The sequence below is a fragment of the Microcebus murinus genome, chromosome 20 (assembly GCF_040939455.1).
Source record: "Microcebus murinus isolate Inina chromosome 20, M.murinus_Inina_mat1.0, whole genome shotgun sequence".
Taxonomy (NCBI): domain Eukaryota; kingdom Metazoa; phylum Chordata; class Mammalia; order Primates; family Cheirogaleidae; genus Microcebus; species Microcebus murinus.
The window spans coordinates 32,830,891-32,847,345 of NC_134123.1; the positions used below are offsets into that span (position 1 = coordinate 32,830,891).

The window sequence follows — 16,455 nt, forward strand, 5'->3', positions numbered from 1 at the left end:
CGCGAAGCACATGTAGCTCGCACGTCGCCCCACCTTGAGCCTCGTGAACTGTTTTTCAAGTTGCATGTAACTCCCGCACAGATAACGATAAGAACATGACAAGTTTTGCATTCAATCAGAAAGGAGCGTTTTGTTTTTGAAGTTTTTATTCTATTTTCACCGAGGCCCCGAGGAAAAATTTTTCTTTCTAGACGACGTGCCCCGGGCCTGCGGAGCTGCGCACACGTACACGTGGGCTCCGTTAACTCTGACAACAGCCCCGTGAGATAGGCACGATGGTCCCATTTTACAGATGAGGAAACTGAGGCATGGGGTGCCAAGGGACCTGCTCAGGGTGTCTTCTCTGGGCAGCGCGGGGATTTGAGCCCAGACAGACCATCAGTGTCCCCATTCCTGGCTGCAGGGCCACGCTGCCCAGCTGGTGCCTGGTTTCTGTGCCTTGGAGCCCAGATTTTGTCCCTGGCTTTTTCTTTTCTTTTCTTTTCTTTTCTTTTCTTTTCTTTTCTTTTCTTTTCTTTTCTTTTCTTTTCTTTTCTTTTCTTTCGTCTCACTCTGTCGCTGGGGCTAGAGTGCCGTGGCGTCAGCCTCGCTCACAGCAACCTCAAACTCCTGGGCTCAAGCGATCCTCCTGCCTCTGCCTCCCAAGTAGCTGGGACTACAGGCATCGCCACCATGCCCGGCTAATTTTTTTTCTATATATATTAGTTGACCAATTAGTTTCTTTCTATTCATAGTAGAGACGGGGTCTTGCTCCTGCTTAGGCTGGTTTTGAACTCCTGACCTCGAGCAATCTGCCCGCCTCGGCCTCCCAGAGTGCCAGGATTACAGGCGTGAGCCACCGCGCCCAGCTGGAGACTCTGTGTTGCCAGCACGCTGTTTGCGTGTCGGGGGGCGCGGACGCCGCGTTCCGGTCCTGGCCGTGCCACTTCAGTGCTGCGTCATGCTGGACAAGCCCCCCGCGAGTCTGGGTCTGGCATCTGTAAAGCAGCCGCCCATCCAGGCCAGGGGCCCGCCAGCGCTTGGCGGGGGCGACCCGCTGCGTACTGGGCCCCGGCCGTCCCCACCAGCCGGGGAGCCCAGAGGCGGGGTGGGGTCCTGGGGACGGGGGTGAGCACACCGCCCGCCCAGCGAGCCGAATCCGGCTGGGGAGGCCCTGCCGTGGCTGAGCCGCCCCCAGGTCTGTGTGTGGAGCCGGATGTGGCTGCATGGCGCGTTTGGAGACAGTGCCTCTGCGGGGCAGTTCTGTTAGAGTGGGGTCGTTAGGGCCGGGCGCAGGGGCTCACGCCTGTCATCCTGGATGTCTGGGAGCCCGAGGCGGGAGGATCGCTCGAGGTCAGGAGTTCGTTACCAGCCTGAGCAAGAGTGAGACCCCGTCTCTACTAAAAATAGAAAGAAATTAATTGGCCAACTAAAAAAATATATAGAAAACATCAGCCGGGCATGGTGGCACATGCCTGTAGTCCCAGCTACTCGGGAGGCTGAGGCAGGAGGATCACTTGAGCCCAGGAGTTGGAGGTTGCTGTGAGCTAGGCTGACGCCACGACACTCACTCTGGCCTGGGCAACAGGGCCAGACTCTGTCTGAAAAAAAAAAAGAAAGAAAAGGGGTCGTCAGGGTGGGCCCCGCCCCCACAGGACGGGTCCCCCGAGAGGCGAGACTGGGACGTAGGCCCACACAGAGGGAATGGCACGCGGGGACACAGGGAGAAGACGGCCGTCCACAAGCCACGACCGTCCTGGGGAGGAACCAGCCCCCGCCGAGGCTTCGGCCGTGGACTTTTGGCCCCCAGAGCGGAGGGAGAACAGATTCCGGTTCTTTGAGCCACCAGCCCGGGCCACTTTGTCGTGCGCCTGGGCTGACTGATACAGAGTCCCCCGCAGGCACGGCCAGGAGGGGTGTCTGCCCACGCACGGGTGATAGGTGACGCTGTCCCGCTGCGTGCGCAGGGGGTTGTCTGGGTTCGCTCAACCAGACCTCGTCGTAGCCGCTTAGCGTTTCCCACTATCGAGACTGACCGTGCAAAGGGCCTCTGCGCGCACCTCGCCGTTCCCTTCCTGCACGGTGCCGTTCCAGAAGGGGCTTCCTGGGCCACGGGGTGCCGGGTCCTGGGGCTGTGGCCGCCACACAGACCCCCACGACCCCCAAGTGTGTGAGGACGACGCCCCGGCCCCGGGGAGCCCAGAGCCTGGGCCGTCCCCATCAGGAAGGCCCTTGTGGGCGCCGTGTGGCCTGGGGGCTCAGTTCCCGGCTCAGGCTCTGCGCTGAGCTCTCACAGGAGCGGGGAGCGCCCAAGCACCCGCCCCCGCCTGGGACAGGGACACGGGGCCCCCGGGGCGGCTCAGCTCGCAGGCGGAGGGCGGAGGTCGCCGGGCTGCTGGCAGCCGTGGAGGTCCGGCATGTGGGAACGGAGGCCTTGGCCTCCCCACGGGGACCGAGGTCCGTGAGGGTGGCGGGGGGGTGGGGTTAAGCGAGGCAGGGCCGTCGAGGGCGCCTGCTGCCAGGCTGGGAGCTGGCACCGGCCTGTCCCGCCAGGTCCATGGCATCCCGTACCAGGTCTGGCTGTTTGGGGTGCACAGAGACGGGGGGACAGACTGACACCGTGCAGGGACTGGGGTCGGGGCACGGAGCACCCGTGGCAGGAGTGGGGCCACGCCGGGGAGCCGGCTGCGCTGCGGTGAGATGAGCCCCCAGAGCCCCATCTCCCAGCCCCTGTGAGCGTCACCTCATTTGGAAGAGGGGGGGTCTCCACACATGTCACCAAGGGGGGACGAGGCCACACCGGGTCAGGGTTGGGGGCCTGAGTGCAGTGACGGTGTCCTTAAACAGGAAGGGGGACGTCTGGGGACACAGAGCCAGGGAGAAGGCCGGGAGCCCGGGGCGGAGACCGGAGCCAGGGACGCCGCTGGGGCCACCCGTGTCGTCCCAAACCCCCGAGGGAGCGGGGCCCTGCTGGCACCTGGGTGTGACTTCTCGGAGCGGTGGGAGAGTGACCCGCTGCTGTCTGTGCGGTGCTGGCGCCCGGCCCCTGTGGCGCCTCCTTCGCTGCCCGCCTGCGCCCGGCCCCTCGCAGACCTGGTGCCACGGGGGGTCCCGGCGCCCTGCTCGTGGCCTGGCGTCCTGGGTGGGGCTGGCAGTGGGCGAGGGGCGCTGGGCGAGGACAGGTGGGCAGGGGTGAGGCAGCAGCAGGAGGAGGAGGGAGGGCGACTAGGCCCAGCCCCTTCCCTTCCCGCGTCACCCTCCCCTCCCTCCCAGTCCTGGCTGCCGGGTGCTGGGGACGGTGCCCAGAGAGGAGAGAGCCGTGGGGGGCAGAGCCATGAGCGGATAGAGTCACCCCGGCCCCCACCGCGGCTGGCACAGACTCCGCGCCCATGGCCGGAAGTCGAGTGACGCTTGGGGCTCACAGCTCCGCTTCTCTGCTTAGAGAACGCAGCGGCTTTGGTCGGGGCATGTGACTGCTCTGTGCCTCAGTTTCCTCGTCTGTACCATGGAGATGCCAGATGACATCTGTCTCAGAGGGTTACGGTGAGGGCCGCATGGGCACTTGGAGACATGCCTGGCACACAGCCATCCTGTATTCACTCAACAGATGTTTGCGGGGAGGGGGGCATGGGCAATATAAGTAAGCTTAATACTTGAACCCCCATGATACGCTAAAATAAAATAAAAAAAATAAAACAAGGACAGAACGTAAAAAATAAAATAAATAGCAAAACAATAACAATAACAAAAAACCATTCGCTGGGCACCTGCTCTGTGCCCAGCACTGTTCTAGGCGCTTGGGGATTTGAACAAGGACGCGCAAGAACTCCCCCTGCTCCCCAGAGGGACGTTCTAGTGGGGCGGTCGTCACGGGGTTATGGTCGGCCTGCGACCCGCCCCCGCCCCGTGGGAGAACAGGATCAGCTTGCCCACCGGGGGCCCTCGGTCACCCAGAGGCCTGTGCACACGCCGGGGCCCACCGTGTGAGGTTGGCCCTTGGAGGGAGGGGCCGGGACCGTGCCTGAGAAACGTCCCCGAGAGCCCCGGGGCTCAGCCGGGAGCCGACAGGCGGAGGAGGTGACACAGCACCTCCACGGATCATGATGACGAATAGCTCATGGCGTGTCATCTGCCAGGCAGCCATCATAAACAGGAGACCTTCAGCTCGCCTCGTGGCGGGGCACAGGTTTGCGCCGAACCCCTCCAGCCTCACTGGGGACCTCCCCCGACCCCCGCCCCGGCCCCTGGTGTTTCTGGCAAGCCCGTCCTTGGAGAGGCCCGGTAGTCTGGGAAGACATGGCCCGTGCTGCTCAGATCCCGCTCCTGCCTCTTGCTGGCTGGCTGGCTTTGGGTGACTCACCAACCTCAGTTTGCCCAACTGTAAAATGGGTTTTCGGCGCCCCTTTCTCTGGGCTGCTTTGGGGAATGAGCGAGGTGGCCCGTGGAAAGCGAGGAGCCTGACGCTTGCTTGCGGGGCAGGGAGGAGGAGGGCGCACGGGGTTGACGGCAGGTCTTCGAGGCAGGCAGGCCCGACCCGAGGCTTTGGCTGCACCATTTAATCCCGCTTCATCCCGGTTTCTTCCGCGGGTCCAGGCGCCTGGCAGGCACCTTTGTGCGTTTCTGTAACCAAGTGACCGAGTGAACGGCCAGCGTCCTTCCCGTGTATTTTGAAGGTCTGTTTGGATTTTTTAAAAAGCGAGTTCTAAGCCGGGCGCGGTGGCTCACGCCTGTAATCCTAGCACTTTGGGAGGCTGAGGCGGGCGGATCGCTCAAGGTCAGGAGTTCGAAACCAGCCTGAGCGAGACCCCGTCTCTACCAAAAATAGAAAGAAATTAATTGACCAACTAAAATATATATATATACAAAACATTAGCCGGGCATGGTGGCGCATGCCTGTAGTCCCAGCTACTCGGGAGGCTGAGGCAGGAGGATCGCTGAGCCCAGGAGATTGAGGTTGCTGTGAGCTAGGCTGACGCCACGGCACTCACTCTAGCCTGGGCAACAAAGTGAGACTCTGTCTCAAAAAAAAAAAAAAAAAAAGCGAGTTCTATTTTGAAGTGTTGGTTTGACTCAGAGAGACCCCGGAAGGAGCCGGGGTTAGGGGTAGGTGTGGGGCCGGGGGCAGCCCTGCCGCGCCCGCCATAGGGTGGCGGGGGCCGCTCCATCAGGGAGCCTTGGCCCACGGTCTGGCTGCCTTGGAGCACCGTGCACGCTCTTTCTGGAACCTTCCCTCTCCTGACGGCATGCGCGCACTCCCTGTGCTGCCCAGACTCACAGATGTCCTTTCTGCTCCTACCCTGGCGCCGTCTCTGGACATGGCTGGTGGCGTTTCCAGTGGCCGCCAGCCACTGGCGCTTCGTGTGGACGTCCTCGGCGTCCGCACGCCTGACCTGTATCCCGTGGTCATTTCTTTCCTTCTTGCATTTTCCAGAATCGCATTTGGAGCAGCCCCCCACGCGCCAGCCGCGGCCCCAAGACTGGGGGACCCCTGTCCTCTGGCTTTATTATTATTTTTTAATTTATATAATTTTTTTGAGACAGAGTCTCTCTTTGTCGCCCAGGCTAGAGTGAGTGCCGTGGCGTCAGCCTAGCTCACAGCAACCTCACACTCCTGGGCTCAAGCGATCCTCCTGCCTCAGCCTCCTGAGTAGCTGGGACTACAAGCATGCGCCACTATGCCTGGCTCATTTTTTCTCTATATGTTAGTTAGGCAATTAATTTCTTTCTATTTATAGTAGAGACGGGGTCTCGCTTTTACTCAGGCTGGTTTAGAACTCCTGACCTCGAGCAATCCGCCCGCCTTGGCCTCCCAGAGTGCTGGGATTACAGGCGTGAGCCACCATGCCTGGCCTGTCCTCTTGCTTTTGAAGATGGGTTCACCAGGCACCCCCAGGCCGGGGTTGCTCTTTGCTTCTGGCCCCGGCCAGGGAGGGCATTGTCCCTTGGCCTCTTGGCACTGCAGGTGACGGGTGACGGGAGCTTCCTGGGGACACGTGGGCAGCGTTTCCCAGGGCGCCCAGGGCTGGGGCCGGGGCCTCCCTGCTGCTGCCTCAGCTGCTCCAGGTGGGCCCTGGGCTGCCCCCTCCCCCGCCGGCGGCCCGGTGGCCTGTGTGTTCTGGCATGATGTCAGAGCGTCGTCCTGGTGTGGGGGGGGCAGGCCCTCCTCACCTTCAGCCCCTCACCCTTTCCCGGGGCTGGCGGGGCGGGAGTGCCAGAGCCTGGCCTCGGCCCCTGTGCCGGCCGCCGCGCGGCGTGACCCTGCGCCTGGGATGTCGAGAGCGCTCCGGGCCCCCCCATTCCGTGGGTGGCTGTAAAAATAGCGCCGGGTTCCAGGGAGGCGGGCGGGGGTCCCGGCTCCGCTCCCGGGGGCCGCGGCCGCGGGTTGCGGCAGCGTTGGCTGGGAGAGGCCAGCAGGCTCCAGGCCGGCGAGCGGGCGGCGCAGATGGAAACCCGACCGCCCCCGGCCCGGCAGACTGTTTGATTTATTTTAAAATCAAGCAGATGGCTGCAACAGGGGTTTGTTTAAGTTCAGCTCGGAGCTGGGCCCGCGGCCAGCAGCCCGGGCAGCTGTGCCAGAACTTTTTCAATGACTTTGGTCGTCAGACCGCCTCTCCCCTCCCTCTTGAACTCCAGCCTCACGCACACGGAGGCTCCAGCGTGTGTCTCCGCGTCCCTGCCCCGTCTGCCCGTCCCTCGTGCTGCTCCAGCTTCTCGTCCTCTTTTGTCTCTCTCTCCCACTGTGTCTCTGTGTCTCTCCCCCACTCCCTCCCCGTCCCTCCCAGGAAACCGCCCCACACCGTCCCCCGCCCCTGCGGCTCCCCCTCGCCACCCCACCGCCGCCCAGCAAGGCACACCGGAGAACAGCCGGGCCTTTGTGGCCACTCGGTGTCCTCGGCCGCCTGTCGCTGCGCCCCCGTGGCTGGGAAAAACAGGCCCCCAACCGTAAAATCCCGGACGCGACCAGGCCTCAGGGTCAGGCGGCTCGGCCCCCGCCCAGAGGGGCCAGGGCGGCCTCCTGGTCGCAGGCGGCCTCTGCAGCTGTCCCTCCTCCTGTGCTGGGGGCGGGGCCCGGGCTGTGCCGAGGCCCTGCTGCAGGCTGCTCCGCCCTGGGTCAGTGGCCGGGCTGCCGGCATGGTTCACACTGCCCCCACGCCACATGCATACAGCCCGTCTGTACACACGCCACGTACATATACACGCCTCATACGTAAACATGCCATGTACACATACATGCCTCATATATACACATGCCGCGTACATATACATGCCTCATGCACACACATGCCATGTACACATACATGCCTCATACATACACATGCCACGTACATATACATGCCTCATACACACGTCACGTACATATACACACCTCATACATACACACGGCATGTACATATACACGCCTCATACATATACATGCCATGTACATATACACGCCTCACACGTACACATGGCATTTACATATACACGCCTCATACATATACATGCCACGTACATATACACGCCTCATACATACACACGCCACGTACATATACACATCGCGTACACACGTGCACATATCCATGCAGACACAGCACATGTATACGCACACCCACATATATGCACCACGTGCATACCCACGCTATGCACATATATACACAGGCAGATGCACCCCCCACATATACCATGTACATACACACACGCCTCATGCATACATCCACTGCACCCACATACACACATATCATGCGCAGCCCACATATACACACACATACATGCGCACATACACTCCGCTTATGAAGAAGGTGTGCCACTTCCTCGTGTCCCCAGAGGGGTGAGCGGGTCCCCTGTTCCCCTGGCAGCAGCAACCTGGCCCAGGGACCACCCAGCCAGCCTGACCCCGGCCGGCAGCCCGTGGCCTGCGCCCTGACTGGCCGGCACAGCTCCCTGCACCGCCCCGGCCTCCTAAACAGGACGGGGCTTGAAAATAGCAGCCGGCTCTTTGAATAGCCCCAGGTGGAGAGCGACACTCTCCTGGCAGGTGGGGCGCGGCCCCCAGCCACTCCGGCTCTGCTCGGGGCCTGGTGGTGTGCCCGCGCCTGGCTGGGCTGCGGCCAGACCCCACGGCAGGCCCGTTTGGAGCCCGGGCGTTTTTTGGCCTCTGGGCGGCCAGGCCAGCCCTCTGGCTGATCTGGGGGGAGCTGACTCGGCCGCCCCTCCCGGCCCCTGTCCCACGGGGTCGCCCGTGACCGGCCGGGCTGGCCTCCGGGAGGGCGGGAGAGGCCCTCGCCGGCCTGGCCCATGTCAGCCTCAGGCCTGCTGGGGGGCGGGCCCCGCGGGCCCAGGGAGTGGGCAGGACACTGGCCTCACGTCTGCTCCCTCCGGACGGGCGTGCTGCCGGGGCACCGACCCTGGCCCCTGCCACCCTCCTCGCTCCCTGGGGGAAACGACCTCAGGCGCTTCCGGGTGGAGGCCCGGCCGCCTCCTGCACCAGCCCTGCCCCAAGCCAGGCCCACCCGGACCTCAGGGACAGAAATGTCCAGAACGCCAGCCAGCAGAGCCCAGGCCGGGGTTGGGGCCGGAGCAGGACGGGCTGGAGGCGGCGACCCCCGGGCCCACGTTCAGCTGGGGCAGTTGTCTCCACGGCCCCGCCCCTTCAAGCCAGGCGTTCGCCAGGATGTCCCCGAGGGTCCGGACCAGGCCACCGGCAGCTTCGGATCTCGCTGACACAGCGCCAGGAGGTTTCTGTCTGTCTTTCACGGTGGCCGGTCCCCTCCCCTGGCAGCCCTGCACCGACTTCTCTTTGTTGAATCAGTTTGGGAACTGTCACGAATTTTAGCGCCTTTATAAACACAAACCGAGTCTGGGAAACGGGAAACGGGGCCCAGTTAAAGGTGCGTCTCCGGCTCACAGCCCGGGGAGAGGCTCCTCACCCCAGACTCGCTCCCGGAGCCCTGCCGCTCCTGTTTGTTTGCTTCCTGGCTCCCTGGTGCCCGGCTGCGTTTCCTCACCGCAGAGCTTCGTTCATACAGCGGCGGCCTTTCTTCTCGGCCCTCTCATTATTTCAGTTTGGCGTGCAGAAGAGCGCCGTAAGAACCGAAACCCTGTCCCCTGTGTGTCCCGAAAGCAGGCCGGAGAAGTTTTCCGAACCGCCGTTCTGCAGGCGGCCTCAGCGGCCGATGTCCTGTTTGTCTTTGGGGCCCTGTTCTAACCCACCGGGCAGACGGGGAGCCGTCACGCCCGCTCGCCCCGGCCTTAGCAAGAGGTACGAAAAAGGTCTTCACGCCTGCGGTCATTATAAATCCTTCAGATTCCTGACTTCGGTGATGCCGCAGGAGACCGGCACCGTTTTTTTCTGCCCTTTGTTAGTTGCAGGAGAGCACGCGGGAGGTAAAATGCCGCCGTGACCGTTTCAAAGTGCACAGTTTGGGGGCATCTAGTACACTCCCAGGGGTGTGCGGCCGTCGCCTCTATTTCCAGAACTTTCTCATCGCCCCACGGGAGTGGGGACCCTGCAGCCTTAAGGCAAAGTGTGGCCTTCTAGGTCCTAAATGTGGCCTTTTGACAGAGTCCAAATTCGGCAGAGCAAGTCCTTTTATTGAAAGGTGTTGCAGAGAAAGGGGAAGCCTTTTCCCGCCTCCTAGTGCTTGCAGAAGAGGAGCCTTGAACTGGGGGGGCTGCGGCGGCTCCCCCACCCTCCAGCACGGCTTCAAGGCGTCCTGGGGCAGAGACAGGTCTGCCTGCCGGTGGCTGGTGGCAGAGCTCGGAGGCCCTCGGAGAAGGGAGCCCTAGCCACCTCCCACGTGAGGGGCCGTGTCCCAGGCCCCTGGTTGGAGAGAACAAAGGAGCAAAGAACCTCGCTAGAAGACTCTGTCCCCCAGGGCGAGGGTGAGCGTGGAGGAGGGCAGGGAGATGCCGGGGGAGGAGGGTGGGGAGCACAGAGGAGGGGCTCTTGGAGCCAAACTCATTAAAACAAATTCTCGGTCTGGCTGGCAGCAGAGAAACTCTTTTATATTTGGGTTTAGCTCGAGGCTCTACAAATTAGCATGGTCTGTTCCAGTCGGGGCTTAGGGCTTGGCAACCTCCGTACTCCTCCCTTCATTCCTCGCACAGGGGCTTGTTGTGCCTGACAGAGGTGTGGCCGTGAGCAAGGCAGACCTGCCCTGCCCCGCCTCTGCCCCTGCGAGCTCACCTGGTGGGGAGGTGAGCCTCGCGACTCAGAAATGAGTGGTAAAGACTCCACGTGGTACCACGGAGCTCAGAGCCACGCGCACACACGCCGTGGCGTGGCGGGGAGGGCCGGAGGGCGGAGCGGAGGCTCTGGGATGACGGATGGGTGGATGGATGCCGAGGGCAGGGCAGGCGGGGCGAGGAGTGTCCTGGCAGACACAAGGGGAACAGGACGTGCCGAGGCCCCGGGCGGGAAGGAGAGCAGGGCTTCCCCCAGGGAGCAGGGAGCCGGCGCCAGGCACCAGGGGAAGAGCAGGGGATCTTCCCCGAGAGTTTGGCTGGAGGGAGTGGGGCGCTGAGGTCACACTCCATGGGACGGGGACCCACTGGGGGAGGCCGCAGGGCACAGAGCAGGACACAGGGACAGGCACGGACGTGTGGTCTCAGAGAAGGCGGGAAATGTCTATTCTCCTTTCGGTCGTCTGTGGCCATCCTGGCTGCGTCACAGCGGGGTCTGGGAATGACTGTCGGCACCGCCTCTCGGCACCAGCCACCTGCTGCCGAGTGACAAAGTGCCCCCAAGCACGGCAGCATAACACAACACGCCTTAGCGTCTCATGGGGTCCGCGGGGCAGGAATTGGGGAGCAGCTTCCGGGGTGCTCCAGGCCCGGACGGGGCTGCGGTCTCGCGGGAGGGGCCCGGGGCTGGAGGACGCGCTGCCCGGGCGGCCTGGTGGGAGGCCTGGGTTCCCTGCCACGGGGGCCTCTCCTGAGCGCGGCTCGAGTGTCCTTCTGTCACGGCAGCTGGCTCCCCTGGAGAGGAGAAGGGGACAGCTGCCGTGCCTCCCATGGCCTGGACTCAGAAGCCACTCCCTGTCACCCCCGCCGGCATGCTCTCTCCGTGAGAAGTGGGTTGTACTCGGGGGCGCCGCCTCTTCCAGGGGACCCGCCAGGGACCTGCCACTGACGCGCTTGCACGCCAGCCCCACTGCGCGCTTGTCAGCAGGGACAGAGCCGTCCGTCCGGAAGCGTCTGGCAGGACGGCCGGGCGTGCTGGGCTGGCGTGTGCGTTTTCAGGGTCGCCATCTTCTATTTCTGTTGTCCGATGCTGACCTCCCTTTATGGCAGTCGCGTGTGTTTTAGACCTATTTAAGCGTAGAGAGCGAGTCGTTGCAGGGAAGGTTACGAAGGACACGCGGGGAGGGTGTGCCGGGCCGTGGCAGTGGGGCCTGACCGTCGGCTGCCAACGGTGCGGACCCTGCAGCCACACGGCTCCGACGGGGGCCCGGCTTAGCCGCCTGCAGCCGCGAGTCTGCCAGCAAGCATGCAACCTCCTTGGGCCTCAGTTTCTCCTTGAAGGAGTGGAGCTGGCAGCCTGCTGCCTGGTGCCGTTGCGGAGGGAGACAGCACACAGTCCCCACAGGGGCGTGGCCCGGGGCCGGCATGCGTGTGGGCGCGGTGGTTGTCCCCTGCTGGGAGACGGCCTGAGCTCCCAGCCGCCCTCGATGCCCTGAGCGTGTGTGTGCACATGTGTGTGTGTGCGTGTGCACATGTGCACACACGTATATGTACACACACGTGTGTGCATGTGTATGTGTGCACATGCGTGTGTGCATGTGTGCACATGTGCGTGTGTATATGTGTGCATGTGTGTATGTGTGTGTGCACGTGTGCACATGTGCACGTGTGTGTGCTTGCATGGGTGTGTGTGGGGGGGCAAGCGGGTGCACCCCTCCCCTCTGCCCACTCGGAGCAGGGGCAGAGCTTGTCGGGAAGGGTGGGGAGACTCCCGCGCAGGGTTCTTCATCTGGCCGGAAAACTGAGCTTATCTGTGAATGAATAAATGACTCAGGCAGTGGTCACCCCCCACCTGGTGCCCCTGTCCTCCCACCCTTCCATGAGTCTGTCTTTCCTTCCGTCCGTCCATCCTTCCACCCACCTTCCATCTGTCTGTCCATCATGGATCTGTCTCCCATCCTTCCCCATTCTGTCCTTCCGTTCATCCATGCATTCACCTTTCCTCATCTCTCTTCCTGTGCCTGCGTCCGCTGATCCGTCCGTCCATCCGGGGCTCCGTCCGTCCGTCCAGCGGGCGTTGGGCTCTGCACTGAGGACACAGCAGTGAACGAAGCAGCCCCCCCACACACACAGCGAGCTGCAGTCTGGGCTGGGGGGCTGCACTCCGCGCAGGCACCGAGGAGGTGGATGGTCACCCAGTCGTGAGGGTTTAGTGAGCGCCTGCTGTATGCAGGCATCGTGCTCGGCGATGGCCGCCTCCTGCGAGCGTCTCCTCGTGGGCCTCACGGTGCCTGCGTCCAGAGGACGAGGGGCCGGAAGGGGCCGCGACCGGCCCTGCCTCTCAAGGGAGGCCGCACCCGGACGGGCTCTTGAGGGATGTGCAGGAGTCCGCCGGGCGGGTGAGGGGAGAGGGCGACCAGGTGGCCGGGGCACCCGGGAGGCAGGCGGAGTGTGGCGAGCCCGGGGAAGCCCGGGCGGGTGGAGAGGGTCTCGGGCGGGACGGGGGAGGCTCTTGCAGTGGGGGCTGGGGCGGGCGGTGGGCGGGCCCCTGGGGGGAAACCTGGAGAGTTGGGCGGGAGGAGGAGGCCCAGCAGAGAGGCCGTGGGAGGGGAGAGCCACTTCCGGGTGCTGGTTCTGTGCGGGGAGCCCTGGGACGTGGGGGTGGGTGGCTCGGCCGCTTGGTCGGCTGATTCATTCGTCCAGCATTTCCTCAACGCTGGCCTTGTGCTGGCACTGGAGACGCGGCGCTGAACACCACGGGACGCACGCTCGGGGCTCCCGCTTGGGTCGGGGGCACCAAACATCAGGCCGGGCGTGGGGAGAGGAAGACCCAGGAGGAGGAACGGGGCAGGCAACGGTGACAGATCCCTCAGCCCGGAAGACCGGTTTGCAGAAGGGGGTCTTCTCAGAAAAGGAGACTGTGCATGGCCGGGCGCGGTGGCTCACGCCTGTCATCCTAGCACTCTGGGAGGCCGAGGCGGGAGGATTGCTCGAGGTCAGGAGTTTAAAACCAGCCTGAGCAAGAGCGAGACCCCGTCTCTACTATAAATAGAAAGAAATTAATTGGCCAACTAAAAATATATAGAAAAAATATAGAAAAATTAGCCGGGCATGGTGGCGCATGCCTGTAGTCCCAGCTAATTGGGAGGCTGAGGCAGGAGGATTGCTTGAGCCCAGGAGTCTGAGGTTGCTGTGAGCTGGGCTGACGCCACGGCACTCGCTCTAGCCTGGGCGACAGAGTGAGACTCTGTCTCAAAAAAAAAAAAGAAAGAAAAGGAAATTGTGCAGACAGATGGGAGCCGGCTGCCTCGGTTTACCCCACTGCGAAGCTCCGTGGAGGAGCCTCCGCTGGAGGAGGAGCTCACTCCCCAAAGAGTTAAGCCATCCCCAGCCCGCAGCCTGCTCCGAGCTTGCGACAAGCCCAACAACTGTTTCTGACTCACTGTTGCGAGGCTGCCAAGCGGAACCGCTGCCCCAGGCCGGCCCTGGGGGGGGGGCGCGGAGAGGAGACACGTGGGCCTCGGGGGCCGGGAGCGAGGGCCGGGGGCATCTCGGGACCACTGAGGTCCCCCTCCCAGGCTACGAGGACCCCCACCTTGCGGGCCCCAGCTCGCCCCGGTAGGGGGCCCGGCCCTTGGGCGGGCGGCTGCGTCGTGGGACGGCTCTCCTGCAGTCAGCGGCAGGCTGGAGCCAGCTGCCCCGGCCTTGGCAGGGCGCTCACAGCCAGTCAGCAAGGCCCGCCCAGAGCCAGGGCTCCTGCGCAGGGCTGCTGCTCGGCTCCCGCGGCCCCCCCCATCATCCCCCCCCCCCCCGCGCTCCCCCCACCTCTCGGCCGCACATGCTCGGTGACAGCAAACGTCTGCTGGGCCTTCCCACGTGCCCAGCTCCGTGCCGGGTGTTTTCCTGTGTCCCGGATTATTGAATGCTCATAAATAGGGTTCCCGTTTTACAGAGAAGGAAACCGAGGTGCGGAGAGGTGCAGTCAGCAAGCATCGCCGCTGGGGCTGGAACCCGGGCGGGCCCGTGTTCAGAACCCGTGCTCTTAACTGCTCCCTGAGCCCGCTCCCCGAAAGCGACATCCGGCGGGAGCGTAAAGCACAGGCCGCGGCCCCAGGCACGCAGCAGGCGACCTTGCCCTGAAATCAGAGCGAAGCCAAGTGTGGGTCTCTTGGTCCTTTCTTCATGATTGCAAGGGAGCTGCCACGGCTCCAAGCATCACCTTCTCACGTGACAGCATCCCGGAGTACCTGCTCCATCGCTGATCCTCACAGCCGCCCCGCACTAGGCGGTGCTATCTTCATTTTACAGATAGGGAAACTGAGGCTTGGTGAGTGGGGTCTCGCCTGGCCTCTTTTACCCCCACACTGGCGTTGAGTGTCTGGGCTGCCCGTCTCATGGGTGTTTTAGAACTCCCCCTCCAACTGGGGGTCGGCCTCTGGCAGGCGCAAGGTCAGGGCTTGCTTTTCCTGTGTCCTCCCCTGGCTAGGGGCTAAGCTTCTAGAAGGTTCTAAATCACTTTGTGCTGCATTGGAAGAAGGGCTTGTGTTACCCACGCCCTTTTCCGTCTGCAAGTGGCACAACCCCAGCGCCAAGTCACTGTAGGGAAAGGGGGGGTTGCTGACTCATGCGGTGGGGGGGGTGTTGGCTCCGACACTCAGAGACTGAGTGGGGGAGGTGTTGGCTCTGGGGCGCGTGGTCCGTGTCTGGGACGCTCCGTCCCTCCGCCCTCCGCACCGCTCTCTCCTGCGGGGGTTCGCTCCACAGCAGGGTCTCCTTGAAGGCGGCCACCGGCGGTTGTGGCTGACAGCCAGTGATCCCAGGGTGCAGGGAAGGCCCGGACTGGCCCAGCCCGGGGCACGTGTCCCTGTCTGTATAGGGGGAAAGGGCAGTGTTGGTGGCCCGCCCCTGGGTGGGAGAGGCACAGAGGCTGGCTGGGTAAGGCGGAGAAGTGCCCCACTGCAGGTGAGGGTGTGCAAGGACAGGTGGAAGGAGGGACAAGGGACAGGGGGCTGGATGGATGACGGGTGCTTGACTGTGCAGGTGCTGAGACAGACAGGCGTGGGGACGCATGCATGGAGGGACTCGTAGGTGGACCAGTGATGGGGAGCGAGTGTGTGACAGAGGGGGTGCTGGTGGGGTGCGGCCCCCTCTTCCCGCCTTCCCACGGGGTTTTCCTGTCGGGCGGCAGCCCGCCTGGGCTCCGAGGCCCAGCTGAGCCTCCGTGGCTCCCTCCTGCATCTTGGCCGTCCCTGCTCCTCACAGAGCCGGCCTCTGGGTGCCAGGGACCGTGGCCCCCACGTAAAACGATGCCCGGCCTCTTTAGGAAACCCAGAAGATGTACACAAACCGGCAGGAGCAAGGGGACAGTCGCCAGGGTGCCGGCCTCCGGGGAACCCGGTGCTGACAGCCCGTGGGTGGCTCTCTGGTGGCTCTCTCCTGACCGCTGCCAATGGCCCGCCTCCCCCGCGCCGGGTCAGGGCGTGCCCTGGGCGGAAGCAGGTCATTGGCCTGGTGAGAGGCGGTGCGGGGAGACGCAGGGGCGAGCCTTCTTGGCAGGCCCTCGCCGCGTCCCAAAGAGGCGTGGGTTTTCTGCAGCAAGGGCACGGACCAAGCGTGCCTGTGACTTCTTGCTTGGGAGCTGCCTCCCGAGCCCCAGAGAACGTCCACGGACAAGCCGTGGCCATGAGGTGCTCCCCGGGCTGTGCTCTGCAAGGCCGGTTCTCGTTCACCTGAAAGTGAATGCTCTGTCACTTGTCACCTACGCCCCTCGGGTCTCGGCCCTCCCACGGGAGGAGGGGAGCTCGGACCAGCCCAGGGGACTGCGGCTCTGACGTCCTCGGGCGAGTGGGTGGATGGAGGTGCACGGCGTGGATGGTCTGGGGTGACCACAGCGAGAGAGGAGCTGCGCCCCGGGGCCAAGTGCCGGGTGTGGTTGGGAGCAGCACGGGCTGGGGCTCTGGCCACGCGGCCCCCAGGAGGCGGCAGACCCAGCCCTGTGTGAGCAGCCAGGGCAGGAGGAGGTGTCCCCTCCGCCACCTCATCTTGGAGCTCCTTCCTAGGCTGCAGTGAGTGGGGTCCTCTGCCCTGGGGTAAGCCCCTCTGTGCGGCTCCCCGTCTGCCCAGAGTGCCAGCTCCGAGCCTCAGCTCAAATGCCACCTCCTCCTGGAGGCCTCCCTGACTGCCCTAGTGGAAGAAAGCTTCCTCCTGCCCAGCTTGCATCTTCAGGATCTCAATCCCATGTTGGTAGCCTTTCTGATATGGATGGATGGGTGGTGGGTGGATGGATGGATGCATGAATGGTGGGTGGATGGATGG

General features: G+C 63.6%; 1 protein-coding gene and 1 long non-coding RNA gene across 2 annotated transcripts in view; one reads left to right on the forward strand and one right to left on the reverse strand.

The window, feature by feature from the left end:
• LOC142862587 (uncharacterized) overlaps window positions 1-16,455 on the forward strand; it is a 127,218-nt gene that overhangs the window by 29,866 nt on the left and 80,897 nt on the right. The gene's annotated exons all lie outside the window — the stretch shown is intronic.
• Window positions 9,529-13,848, reverse strand: LOC105871357 (uncharacterized). The gene is made up of 3 exons (XR_001154056.2): window positions 13,584-13,848; window positions 12,138-12,229; window positions 9,529-11,951 (listed from the first exon to the last, which is right to left on the reverse strand). It is a non-coding gene; the product is annotated as an uncharacterized LOC105871357 (long non-coding RNA).